This window comes from Aegilops tauschii, chromosome 3 (assembly GCF_002575655.3).
Source record: "Aegilops tauschii subsp. strangulata cultivar AL8/78 chromosome 3, Aet v6.0, whole genome shotgun sequence".
NCBI classification, from domain to species: Eukaryota; Viridiplantae; Streptophyta; class Magnoliopsida; order Poales; family Poaceae; genus Aegilops; species Aegilops tauschii.
In genome coordinates this window covers 63,472,670-63,485,988 of record NC_053037.3, presented here as the reverse complement: position 1 = coordinate 63,485,988, position 13,319 = coordinate 63,472,670, and the positions used below count along the sequence as shown (strand labels likewise).

General features: G+C 45.2%; 1 long non-coding RNA gene across 1 annotated transcript; it reads left to right on the top strand.

The window, feature by feature from the left end:
- The first annotated feature begins 2,946 nt into the window (after nt 1–2,946).
- LOC120976468 (uncharacterized) lies at nt 2,947–5,284 on the top strand. Its single transcript, XR_005771992.3, has 2 exons — nt 2,947–4,494; nt 4,603–5,284. It is a non-coding gene; the product is annotated as an uncharacterized lncRNA (long non-coding RNA).
- Nucleotides 5,285–13,319: the final 8,035 nt, after the last annotated feature.

The following is a 13,319-nucleotide window of genomic DNA, read 5'->3' as shown; positions in this document are numbered from 1 at the left end:
TTTCAAAGAAAAGCAGCATGGCAGTTGCAGGTGGTTCCTGGATCGATCAGACGACATCGAACGATTAATGATCGTTCGCACATACCGGACGTGCTGTTTCACGGAATACAATCACAGTCACCGCAACGTCTTTGAGCAGGATCCCAGCTTCTCTGGGCCTTTGGGAATTTTTGTCTAGAGGCTGGTAAGTAGCCTTGGTACACGCTCTCTGTTTCTCGGACTGAAGTATCCGATTAACTAGGAGATAACCGACGGAAAGGATCATGATGGCAGCGTGGTTTCGTTCATCAGGCAAAACTGTGTGTACACGGCATACCATGCGTCTCTCCATGCACCATACCCTGATATGTGTCACCATGCTCTGCAACCCAAAGTAGGAGAGAGGGTCGCAAGTATCTGACTTCGACCTGCTGGCTGGAGTTTCCCCCGTCAGGCATCTGGTTCAAGCCGTCAGCCAATCTCCACAGCTTAATAAATAACAATGTCTAACTGAGCAAGTTAGTTAGATGCATACACTTGGTGTAGTAGGATCTTTATTTATTTTGATGCATACACTTGTTCTTTTTTGGTAGCCCTTTTGTAATGATGGCTGATGTTTGGTTTGGAAGAGAGAGTTGCGTCTTTACTCTTCTGGCCTACTTACTGCTTCTATTGCACCCCCAGCCCTGGTTGTTGTTGCTGCTGATATTTTCAATGTACAATCAGTAGTATATTTCATCTGTTGGTTGAATAAATGTGTTGTTAGAAAGGCAAACACAATGTTTTGGAAGTCGTTGCACGGTCCAATCCTTTAGTGCCCCGTACGTAGCGCAAATTATTTTTGGTATGGAACACATTTTCCACTTATCGATAACATGTAGCCCACTCATGAAGGCCCAATAGAGGAGCCCATAATTAACTGGAAGGGAGGCTCTCACATGAATCTGGCCCAGGTACATGCTCATGGTCCCCCTAAACATAAATAAATAAGTAAATAAATAAAGATAAATGCTCATGCACAAGTTCTTTAAATTTACGATTTGAAAAGTCAAATTTTAACATGAGGATATTATTTCCTATGGGAGTGTCGTTACATTCAATCGATATTATTCTTAGGCGAAGATAGTGACTAGTATTTTTCTCCCACCATTTTCTTCCTGCAGCCAGCAGACCCATGCAAATCGTAGTCAACGTTGTAAATAGTTCTGGCCCATTAATATTTTTCGATAAGAATGCCCAACCCAGCCAAACACATTGGCGACACCACTTTATCCCAGGTCTTCTGAATGTGCTCGGCTTCACAACTCAAGAAGAAAATTGTATAAAAAACCTCAAGAAGAAAAAGGTGCTCCGTAGCATTTTACAATAAGTTTTAGCCATATAAAATTAATTATTATAATCCAGCATAATGAGTTTTTGGGTCTGACCGGTCCAGCGGCCAATACCAAACCTGCGCCGGCGGGAGCGCCTGTTCCCGCCTTCTACGGCTGGTTGCGCTGCAGTGCACGCATCGCCGCCCTTTCGTACCCTGAAATGCTGGCCAGGCCATCCCTTTACTCCCCCAGACATCCTATTCTTCTCCGGCGACGGCCCCCGCACCAGAACCAGTGAACCCTCGTACTCCCCCCCGCCTACGGCCATACTACCGCATGTTCCTTGGCTCATGTTCAGTCCCGTCCGAGGCCTCGCCGTCGTCCTCCGCCTTGGTGCGCTCGCTGCAGCGCCGCCGTCCGGCCCTGTCAACATAGTGAATCGGGAGAGGACTGTAGTTGTGAGTATGACAGTACGGACCCACCAGGTCCACTCCCGAACACAAGCAAGCGCCTCTTTTACTACTCAGATGCAACCCTCATTTTTTACTCTAATCCACCCTGCTGATATCTGGGACCCACATCATTGTCAATGTATAGTCAATTACCGATAGAATTGCACAACTTTTGTTTTTTGAGGATTTTTTCAGAGGAGCAGGCTATAAACTGGGTTGTGCGGTCTCTGTTGACCATCTAACAACATGACCATCCCAACAATTTTTTCTTTGGGAAAATAGGTAGCCTGTAAGACCCTGGATTTTGCCCATTTCTTTTTCTTTTGATTTATTTGGATTTTGGTTTTTATTTGATTTTATGTGGCTTAGTGGTCTTGAAGCCTGGAGAGATCACCTTTGATTCCTCTCGCAAGTGGCTTGTCATCCTAAAATCCATCCCAAGTCTTGGTCATTTCCATCTTGGACCGATCCCAATATTCTTTTATTGGGAATATTCCTTTTTCTATTAAAGAATAACCCTGATTGATCTAGGTTGTCAAGAAACCTATATTTTTGTCATTCTCAAAATTCACAAATATTCTCATAAATTGTTTGGACCGTATATGCCCCAAATATGTCCAAACTTTCCTTTCCTAGCCAAATAATAATTCATCAATATTCATTCTTCAATTTTGTCCAGTGTGGCTTGTTGTGAAGAAAGTGCCACCTATCTTTTCTTGATTGCTCCCAAACTTTTTGGGCATCATCTCTCATCCAAATAATTTTTCCATGCCAAAATTCGGCTTCATTTGCCTAGCTAATCTTCCTCGGCAATTTTTCAAAGTTTCTGTCAGACAGAAGCCATTGTGAAGGAAATACTAGCTAGGGTTATCAAAATGAGTTGAAATTTTGCACACTCCTTCATGTGCTCATATCATCACACTTCCAATTTTAAGCTCCATCCAATCATCTATGTGAGCACATCACCAAATCTTTAATTCTGTCAATATTTTCAGGATGTGAAGCAAGTATATTTTATATCGATTCATTATTTCTGAAAAATTACCAGAGCATTCTTAGGGACATAAGACCTCTCTCCACCAAATTGGGGATAAATTCATCAAGCCAATATTTCTCTAGAATTTTCTCAAGTTTCTGGGAAGAGAGGATAGCTGTAAAGGAAGTACCATTTTGGCAAGTCCATTTGGTATGAAATTTTTACAGCATCATTATATGTCCAAATCATCAAGCCTTGCCAACTTTCAGCTCAAGTGAATACACTATGTGAGTGCCCCTTCATGATCAAGTTTCTGGACCAATTATGCTGTTACAAAGCAACTATGTTGTTTTGTGGTCCACTTCTCCTCCAAATTAACAGGATTATAGTCCTTACTAAGCTAATCACCTAAGACATCAAGTTTGGCCCCAGCTCTCCTCTGATGATCACAGGTGTGAAGCCAACTTTGCTACATCAAACTTTCATCAATGACTCATCGATGACTCAGTTGGCTACAGAGCCCCTTCCCTCTAGCTTTCACTTTCTACCGTCTTCAAGGTGGAGAGACAACACCCCAAACAACGTTTGCCTGGCCATTGCCTCCTGTTCGTGCCATGTCGCGTGGTGACCGCGTTGGATTTTGCCTACGCACGCGTTGTGCTCTCTGTGGCCGCGTCCAGGACGTCGCCTAGCTCCGGCCCCTCCCTCTCTCGTCGTCTTCGCGCACGTGAGCGTGTCTAGCGGCTTCCACTCGTCGTCACCTTCACCTTGGACCCCTCTCCCCCTCCGGCAGCTTCCTCGTCGGGGCTCGCTGCCGCGTGCCCACGGGCCAACACATGGCTCTGTTCGTGCTCGTCTCTTCCTCCTCGTGCCCCTGGCTCCGTCCACTGCCCCGTGAACCTCCCCTGTACCCTCTCGTCGCCTACCATCGAGCAAGCTCGCGTGCCCATGCGTCCGCGGCTCCGGCGACGTGTCCCGCGGCCGTGCTCGGCCACCCGCGTCGCCCTGCCTATTTAAGCCATCCCCGAGCTCCCTAGACCACTCCAGGCTCTTCTCCATCCTCCTCTACACCTCCCCGACCCCTCAATCCATCGCCAGAGCCTCTCCCCTCATCCCTCCGCCACAATGGCCGTCGCGAAGCTCGGCTTAAATACGAGCTAGCCGATCCCCTCCTCCACTCCCTGACCTCTCCACGAGCTTCCCAGTGCTACGGAGATCCTCCCCCAACCCATCCGTTCGTCGCCGGGACTCCTGTGGCCGCGCGTCCCCAACCTTTTGGCCGCCGCCGTTGCTCTCTGCCACCGCGGCCACCTCGTGCTCCGCCCCTCCCCGGCGCCCACGACCAGGCCAGGTGGATGCGGCGCTGTTCCCCGGTCCCTCCGGCGGCCTCGCCCCGGCCTGAGGTGGCCGGAGCCGCCCGGCCCGTCGCCGGCAACGCCCTCCCGTGCTCCCTCCTGTGTTTCCATCGGGGGCAGGGAGAGGAGGAAGGAGACGACGCGCCTGCCCCCCCTCTGCCCGCGGGGACCGCATGTCGGCCTCTGGCCGTTAACCCAGCCCGGGACACGTCATTAAGTGGAGGCATATTTTCAGAATACGTTTGATGAAAGCGTACTTTGAATCAACTGCGGCTTAAAATGCGCTTTCTTTTGCAGAAAACATATGCGGCTGAAGGCGCTTTCTGTTTTAACCTCCAAGGGCCTGTCTGCGATTTTTTTTACAGATTGGTCCCTTTGCTTCAAACACTCGTATCTCCGCAACCGTAACTCCGTTTGAGGTGAATCCAACGCCTACTTGTTCGTATCGTCGAGCTCTATCTGTTGGTTTCATTTTCAACAGATGGTCCCATAGTGAAAATGACCTTTATGCCCTTTCCCTTATCTAGCCCCCTCCGAGAGAGAAGCGTTCCCGCGAATCGTCCCGTGACTTCACCGCACTTCTTCTCAGAGTATTCTTCATCCCCAGGCAAGCCACGACAACCACTTGCATGATGGATTTGTAGTAGCCATGGTTTTCACTTTAATATTTAATAAATGACTGCTCGTTTAATACTGCTAGCACCGTTTCGGTTATGCTTATGGGTACATGCTTATTTTCATGCTATGTTCTTATGCACCTTGTTAGTATGTGCTACTTGCTAGTATTATTTCCATTTTTCATGCATGGTAGGAGAGGGCCAACATCACCGGAGGCCATGTAGGAGGAAGTCGGAGGGGTTACCATCGTCATGGAGGCCAAGGATCAGAGGGGGAACCTTTCGCCATCTAAGGGGGAGGCCATGGAGGAGGAAGCACAAAGGGGAGAACCTCTCCCCCTCTCTCTTTGTGCTGCTAGAGTGCCATCGGGGGAACCATCGCCGCGGTGATCGTCTTCATCAACATCACCATCCTCATCTCTTTTACGCGGTCCACTCTCCCGCACCCCGCTGTAATCCCCTACTTGAACATGGTGCTTTATGCCACATATTATGATCCAATGATGTGTTGCCATCCTATGATGTTTTGAGTAGATTTCTTTTGTCCTTTGGGTTGATTGATGCTATTGATTGGTTTGAGTTGTATGTTTTATTTTGGTGCTGTCCTATGGTGCCTTCCGTGCCGCGCACACGTGAGGGATTCCCGCTGTAGGGTGTTGCAATACGTTCATGATTCGCTTATAGTGGGTTGCTACAGTGAAAGAAGCTTAAACCCGAGTAAGGGGTTTGTTGCGTATGGGATAAAGGGGACTTGATGCTTTAATGCTATGGTTGGGTTTTACCTTAATGATCTTTAGTAGTTGCGGATGCTTGATAGAGTTCCAATCATAAGTGCATATGATCCAAGAAGAGGAAGTATGTTAGCTTATGCCTCTCCCTCATATAAAATTGCAATGACGACTACCGATCTTGTTAACAATTGCCTAGGACAATTCCGCACACCGATACATCATTATTCCACACTCGCTATTTATAATATACAGTAATATATTCTAACTTTATGATAACAACACCTACTTCTATATTTTAGTTCTCCAATATCATGCAAAGTTATCCTCTTCATACCCACAATGTAGTTTTATTTCTCGTTTCTAGTTGGAAGCAAATGTTCGGTGTACGTAGAGTCGTATTAGTGGAAGATAGGACTTGAGAGAATATTTGTCTTACCTTTAGCTCCTTGTGGGTTCGAAACTCCATACTTATCACTCCCATCTTTGGAAAGTGCTATGATGATTCCTTGCACTTGAGGATTATCATCCAGCCGCCTAAACCAGCGCCGGCGGGACTGCCTGCTCCCTCCTCTTGTGGCCAGCTATGATGTCGCGCAGGCTTCATCGGCCCACCCTGCTCCCTCCGCTGGCCTGGCCATCCCTCTACCCACCCGCACCTCATGTTATTCTCCAGTGATGGTAGCCTCACGCCGCAGCCGAACCAGTCAACCGTCATACTCTCCTCAGCGTGGGCTTCCACTTCCATGTCTTCGCCGGCTCCGGGTCGTTCCATTCCTAGGCCTCACCGCTGTCCACCGTGTTGGTGATCTAGGCGCGGCGTGCTCAACATTCAACAAACGACAACCATCTGAATAGGGATGTACGTGGAGAGGCTGACAGTACGGACCCCCATAGTCCATGGCCGCACGCAAGCAACTGCCTCCTTATTACGCGAAAAAAATGATTCCTCCCACTGACATCTGGAGCGCAGCGGTTCGTAGGCTGACCTGTGGGCCAACTAAGTTGACGCGTACGCAGGGCTTTGTCAACTTAGTCAACAAATGATTCTAGCAGCAGTGTACGCTGGATTTTAATCGAATGGTCCTGCTGCTTCTTCAATCGCTGCTCTTCTTGCACCCGCCGCCCAAACCAGCACCGGTGAGATCACCTGCTCCTGCCTCCAGTGGTCGGTTGTGCTACCGCGCAGACCTCACCGCCCCACCCTACTCCCATCGCTGGCCAAGCCATCCCTCTACTCACCCACAACTCGTTTTATTCTGCGGCGACGGCAGCCTCACACCGCAGCCGAACCAGTCAACCCTCGTACTCCTCTCCGCGTGGGCATCCACTGCCTTCCCCGCCTCCGCGTCGTCCCCTTCCTAGGCCTCGCCATCGTCCACCACCTTGATGCTCTCGGCGCGGCGTCGTTAACGTGGTCAAGGAACGACTTCCATCGGAAGACGACTATACATGGAGAAGCTGACAGCTGGGTCCACAGTCGCAGCAAGCAAGTGCCTCCTTATTAAGCGTAAAATAATTATTCCTGCACCTGACAGCGGGGACCCACCGAAACGGACTCTGTATTTTGCGAGAAAAACGTTTCCCCCTGGCAGCTTGGACCTAATAGCTACATCTTCGCACGCAAGGAAGTGCGTCCATATTACGGGCAAAAAAATGATTCTCCCCCCTGACCGCTGGGACCCAAAATCAATAACTTCGCACGCAAGGAAGTGCCTCGTTATCCTCCCTGACAGTCGGGACCCACCTGGTCGAAGTGTACGTAGTGTTGTCATTCTGGTCGCAAACGTGTACGTACATACTGGTCGATCAGTCTCTCTGCAACGATGAACCGTGGCCGAGCAAGCAGCGACACATGTAGTAGTAGAGCCCCCGACGTAGCAGTTCAGGCAGTCCAATCAAAACCGTGTACACGTACTGATGCGGCTTGAACTACGTCGGTAATTCCCCAAAGAGGAAGGGATGATGCAGCACAACTATGGTAGGTATTTCCCTCAGTGATGAGACCAAGGTTATTGAACCACTAGGAAAACCACACAACACCACTTAAATAGCTCCTGCACACAAAGAACAAATACTTGCAACCCGACGTAAGAGAGGAGTTGTCAATCCCCCATGGGTAAAAAGATAGGTAAAATTGTAGTAGACTGGATAAATAGATCTCACGGGAACGCGGGATAAAATAAATAATAATAAATTACAGCTTGGTATTTTTGTATTTTTGGATTAATAGATCTGAAAATAAAAGAAAATAAAAATAGATCGCGAAGGCAAATATAATAAAGAGGAGACCCGGGGGCCATAGATTTTACTAGTAAATGTGCCCGTGCGTTGAGAAAAATATCCCAGTTTTATAATTAAGTTTAGTGGCTCAACATCCAAGCTCTAGATCAATACATAGCATCAATTTCTCTAATCCATACCTAGACAATCGGCAACACGGACTTAAATATATGCCCGTGCGTTGCAACAGTGATATAAATATTCTAAAGGCGTTATCAAGACGACATTAGCACGGAAGAATTTTGATTTGAAATGTTGCCATGACTACTTCGGTGTTGCAAATCTTCCTTGCCATATACCCCAGGTCACCCTAAATCATTATACATAAATATATGGATGTGCCAAAAAATAGGTTAAGCTAACTACAATACTTACAGTACAATAGTTATGAAATTCTTACACAGGGAGGAAGAATACAATGGCTATCCTACATTGCAAGTATTTCTTCTAGAATATCCAGCATTTTCCAGACTGAGCTCCTGTTGATTTCAGACAAGCGAGATAGCCCTTCTTCTCCTGTTTGAAAAGGCAGCTCTCATAAATATAACAAAACGAATACAACTAACCAGGAAGTACTTGTTTGCTTGTGCAAGTGACACAGAGGAAATACACCTTTTTTCAAGGAGCTATTGGTCTCCCCTATTTCCAACAAACGCCCCACCTATTAGAACTAACAAGGTTATTCGAAGGTTGCAAGTTAGTCACGGGGTAGAAAACTGGCAACACAGGAATGGAAACCAATATTCTTTTGTCGGTTATCTGAAGCTAACAAATTAGAATTGTCCACACCTGCACTCCCAAGAATGTCAGGATTCAGACTGCCATACCGCCGCTTGCAATGCCCGAATGCTGCAGGTTTCACAGGGCACATCCAATTGCTGCAACCTGAGTGTGAGATGGCCAACAATATGTTCCGGCCATCCAAGACAAGCAGTGTGGTATCCTCGCTCAAGCACACCATCAAACCTCCAAAACTGCTCCTTGGTGCCATAATCACATATTGCAGGCTTTCAGTCATATATGGATTGCAAATTTCTTCTAGCTGGTATAACATGCAATCTTACTATATGTATCATCACTAATGCACACCTTCAACCAAATAAGTACAAAGATGTAGAGTGGAACCATATAGTACCTGTGACCGCGACAGCGATTTTTTTGCTGGAACTATTCTTTTTTTGCTGGGAACGGCCAAACTTTTTGCTGCGACCCAGCTACGGCGAGTCATTATTTTTGCTGGAACCTACGAGTTTTATTGCTGGAAACATACATTTGTTTTGTTAGAAGAAAATATAAATAGAGCATTAACTAACAGCAAGGCTATTGGATCTTGACACCAAAATAGTCAAGATCTTAGTTAATTAAAAATAGTAAGATCTTTAGTACGTGATACCACTGAACATGCGCAAGAATCTTACAAAGTTTAACCAAGAAAGAATAATATAATAAAAGCACTTGATCAAGACAGTTGCAACTCTTGTACCAAATTTCTGTGAAGCTCTTCTAGCTGGTATAATATGAAAACTTACTATTTATATTAACACAACCAACCACTAATGTACACATTCAGACATGTAAAGTGGAACCATATTGCATTGGTCTCAAGCACTAACACACACCTTCAGCCAATTAAGTACAGAGACGTAGAGTGGAACTATATAGCACTGATCTTAAGCACTAATGCACACCTTCAGCCAATGAAGTACAGAGATATAGAGTGGAACTATATAGCACTGGTCTCAAGCACTAATGCGCACCTTCAGCTAATTAGGTACAAAGATGTAGAGTGGAACCATATGGCACTGTTCTTACCAAGATTAACAAAAAAGAGTCTTGTTCTGTTCATCAAATTTAATAGGTTTTTAAAACTGAAAAAGGCTTTTCCATTAAGCAAAAACTATAGGTAAATAATTGTTCATGCACCTTGCCAATTAGCACAAATAGAGATGTAAAATATCTCAGAGAGTTAGAACACCCAAAATTATTTAACCAATGCCCGTGCATACAATACCATGAACAATGCATTACCTCTCTGCCTTCACCAGATATTAGTTTACCTTCCTTATATTTTTTCTGTTGTACAGTAGCTATTCTTCCTTGATAAAAATTAAGTACATCCAACCACTAATGTACACCTTGAGACAACTCCCAGTGTGCCCTTTTCTTATATTTTTCAATACAAGATAAATATATTTTTTATTAAGTTTAGTGTAGAGGCCTTCATGACGGGGGTCACAGTCGGCAATCAGACAATTCCAGTGCCATCCCATCAGTCATGAAAATTGCTTATTAAATTATTGCCAAACCTTGCGTATTTTCTGAAACAATTTTTAAAGTTGCAAATTGGACACTTCAGATCCAAGATTTGATGTACTTGTTCCAAATGGTGCTAGCTAACCACCTTCATACTCTGGAAAAGTTGTCCATTTTTTTGCATGTTTCAGGAAAACGTGGCACGCACACCGACACATTAGTACAATTAGCAAGCTGCAACTTAAAATTATGCACTGGTTCCCACTAACTCCACTCCAATGTATACACCATACAGACTGGCACATACCAATTACAATGTCAATGGAAAGGAACCGTACAATTACAGTTTTGAAAGTTTTTTGCAATCTTGGTTACTAAACACGAATTTCTTGGGCACATTATTAAATTTGCAGGAGAGAACTTCAAGAAAACACATAACTATATGATGTACAGAGTATGTACTTATGAAGGAAAAAATAGAGCATGTGGATTAAAATCTGATGTTTTGTTTCACATGTACCCCAAAGACCAAATGCTCTACAGTTAATTACTGAATGTCTATTCTGCAATGAACTACTAACCCATGCTCAATATTCTGCAGTTAACTTCTAACCTGTGACCTGTAATCCAATATTACTACTCAAGATCTGTAGTAAACTCATGTTCAGTATCAACCACCAGATCCATAGCAACCATCTATAGGCCGCATCCTCCTCATTCCCATGTTGTTCATCGTCTCTGTTACAAAGAAACATCATCTCGATGTAAAATCATAGTGCTTGAAACTAATTCCTATCTCTAGGAGTACATTACATCCGATGTACTAACTGAAAAATTCAGTGCACAGAATCACCCAGCTGAACTAATTCCTATCTCTAGCAGTACATTAACATCCGATGTACTAACTGAAAAATTTAGTGCACGGAATCACCCAGCTGAACTGCATGCAAGCTATAAACCAGAACTTCGTTGCAACAGAATAATAATTCTTTGAACGAAAAATAACATTACTGAATTGCAAGTGAACAAACAGAGAACCCCGGCCACGTTGTTTGGTGCTCCGGCAACCTGCCTTCTCTCCCCCTAGGCGTCTTCGCGTGTCGTCGTCCTCCCTCCGCATCGACCGTCGCGGCCAGTGATGAATGGTGGGAGAGCCTGCGTGCCGTCGCTGGTGAGTCGCGGCAAAGGGTCATGAGGCAGATGTGGCGGCGCCCGCGAGCTCACGTTTGCGTTCAAGGAAAAAGCGAGCGGGCAGCCGACAGATCCAATCCTGAAAGCCATGGGGGGGGGGGGGGGGCGTGGCGTTTCGGCTGACTTATTGCGAGGACTATGGGTTGAATGTCAAAAACAACAGGGAGTGTTTTGAAAAATTGCCACGACGGTGAACTCGACAGACTCAACCCGTGCTTTATTATTAGGGAAAGACTAGTGGCTTCTCTCCAGAAAAATAGCATACGGTGGGTGAACAAATTACTGTTGGGCAATTGATAGAACTTCAAATAATCATGACGATATCCAAGCAATAATCATCATATAGGCATCACGTCCAATATTAGTAGACCGACTCTTGCCTGCATCTACTAATATTACTCCACACATCGACCGCTATCCAGCATGCATCTAGTGTATTAAGTTTATGGAGAAACGGAGTAATGCAATAAAAAACGATGACATGCGGTAGACAAAATCTATTTATGTAGAAATAGACCCCATCTTGTTATACTAAATAGCAACGATACATACGTGTCGGTTCCCCTTCTGTCACTGGGATCAAGCACCGTAAGATCGAACCCATCACAAAGCACCTCTTCCCATGGCAAGAAAAATAGATCTAGTTGGCCTAACTAAACCAAAGATTCGAAGAAAAAATACAAGGCTATAAGTAATCATGCATATAAGAGATCAAAAGACTCAAATCACTTTCATGGATAAAAACATAGATCTGATCATAAACTCAAAGTTCATTGGATCCCAACAAACACACGGCAAAAAGAGTTACATCAAATAGATCTCCAAGCGACCATTGTATTGAGAATCAAAAGAGAGAGAGAGAGGAAGCCATCTAGCTACTAACTACGGACCCGTAGTGTAGGAGATATGCCCTAGAGGCAATAATAAATGATATTATTTATCTCCGAGTTCATAATTATGTTTATGTTCCATGCTATAACTGCTATGGTTCTCGAGTCTGCAATAACCACGAGGCTCGGAGGAAGACTCATATGCACGTGTGGAATAATAAACGGTAAAATGTATTCCTAGTCTGGCCTCTAAGACTAGCTCAAGTGTTGCATGATGGTTATGTTTTCCTGATCATGGGCATGTCTATGTCAGCAACCTTGAGGGCATAATGTTAAGAGAACATTTGTGTTGAATCGACCCGGCATGATGTTATGCTATGAGATTCATTCGTCACAAGTTTATTGGTACATAACAAAGAGATGGTTAACGTTTGCATGATTCCTTAGACCATGAGAGTATCGAGTTTCTTCATGCTTGCTTCATGAACTTTGGGGTTTGTTAAACGTCATCCGTAAATGGGTGGCTATTACAGCGGCTTACGGGTTCATGGAAAAGTGTGTCAAGTAACTTGATAGCTCAAGATTGGGATTTGCTCCTCCGACGATGGAGAGATATCTCTGGGCCCTCTCGGTGTTACGGTATCCATCATCGTCTGGCCAGACACTTTGTGATTTGATCACGGGGATGCCGGAACACGATAACGAGAAAAGAGAACAATACCGGTAACGAGGTAACTAGCATAGTGGACAAGTTGTTGATCCACGGGAATGCCAACATGTCTCACCTCGGGTATTTGTAACATATCGCGAAGCAACAGGAATAGCACACGGCAACTGGAGGTTCACTCGAATATTTATTCGTGTGGGTATAGGGGTCAATATGGGTGTCCACGGCTCCGATGTTGATCATTGATCGGAAGGGGTTCCGGGTCATGTCTATACTTCACCGAACCTATAGGGTCACACGCTTAAGGGTCATCTATCTGCTGAATACTAGACAGGGAGTCTGAGAGAAAATCACCAAAAAAGTTTCGGACACCGAAAAGTTTCGGACAGCGGAATCGTACCGCAGAGAGAGGTCATCGGATAAGTTTCGATGATACCGAAAAGTTGTTTCGGGATACACCATTAAGTCAAATTGGTTTCGGCACATGCCTGATAATTCTTGGAGGATGCCAGAATCATTCTGGAAGCTTTTTGGAATTTTCTGAGATAAAAACCGGAAATGTTCCGGAGCTGCCGGAGCCACTTCAGATGCGTTTCGCAGATGAAAATCACTAAAACCGGAATTGTTTCGGAACGCGTTGAAAATCATTTTAGTGGGTACTGGAAATGTTCTTAG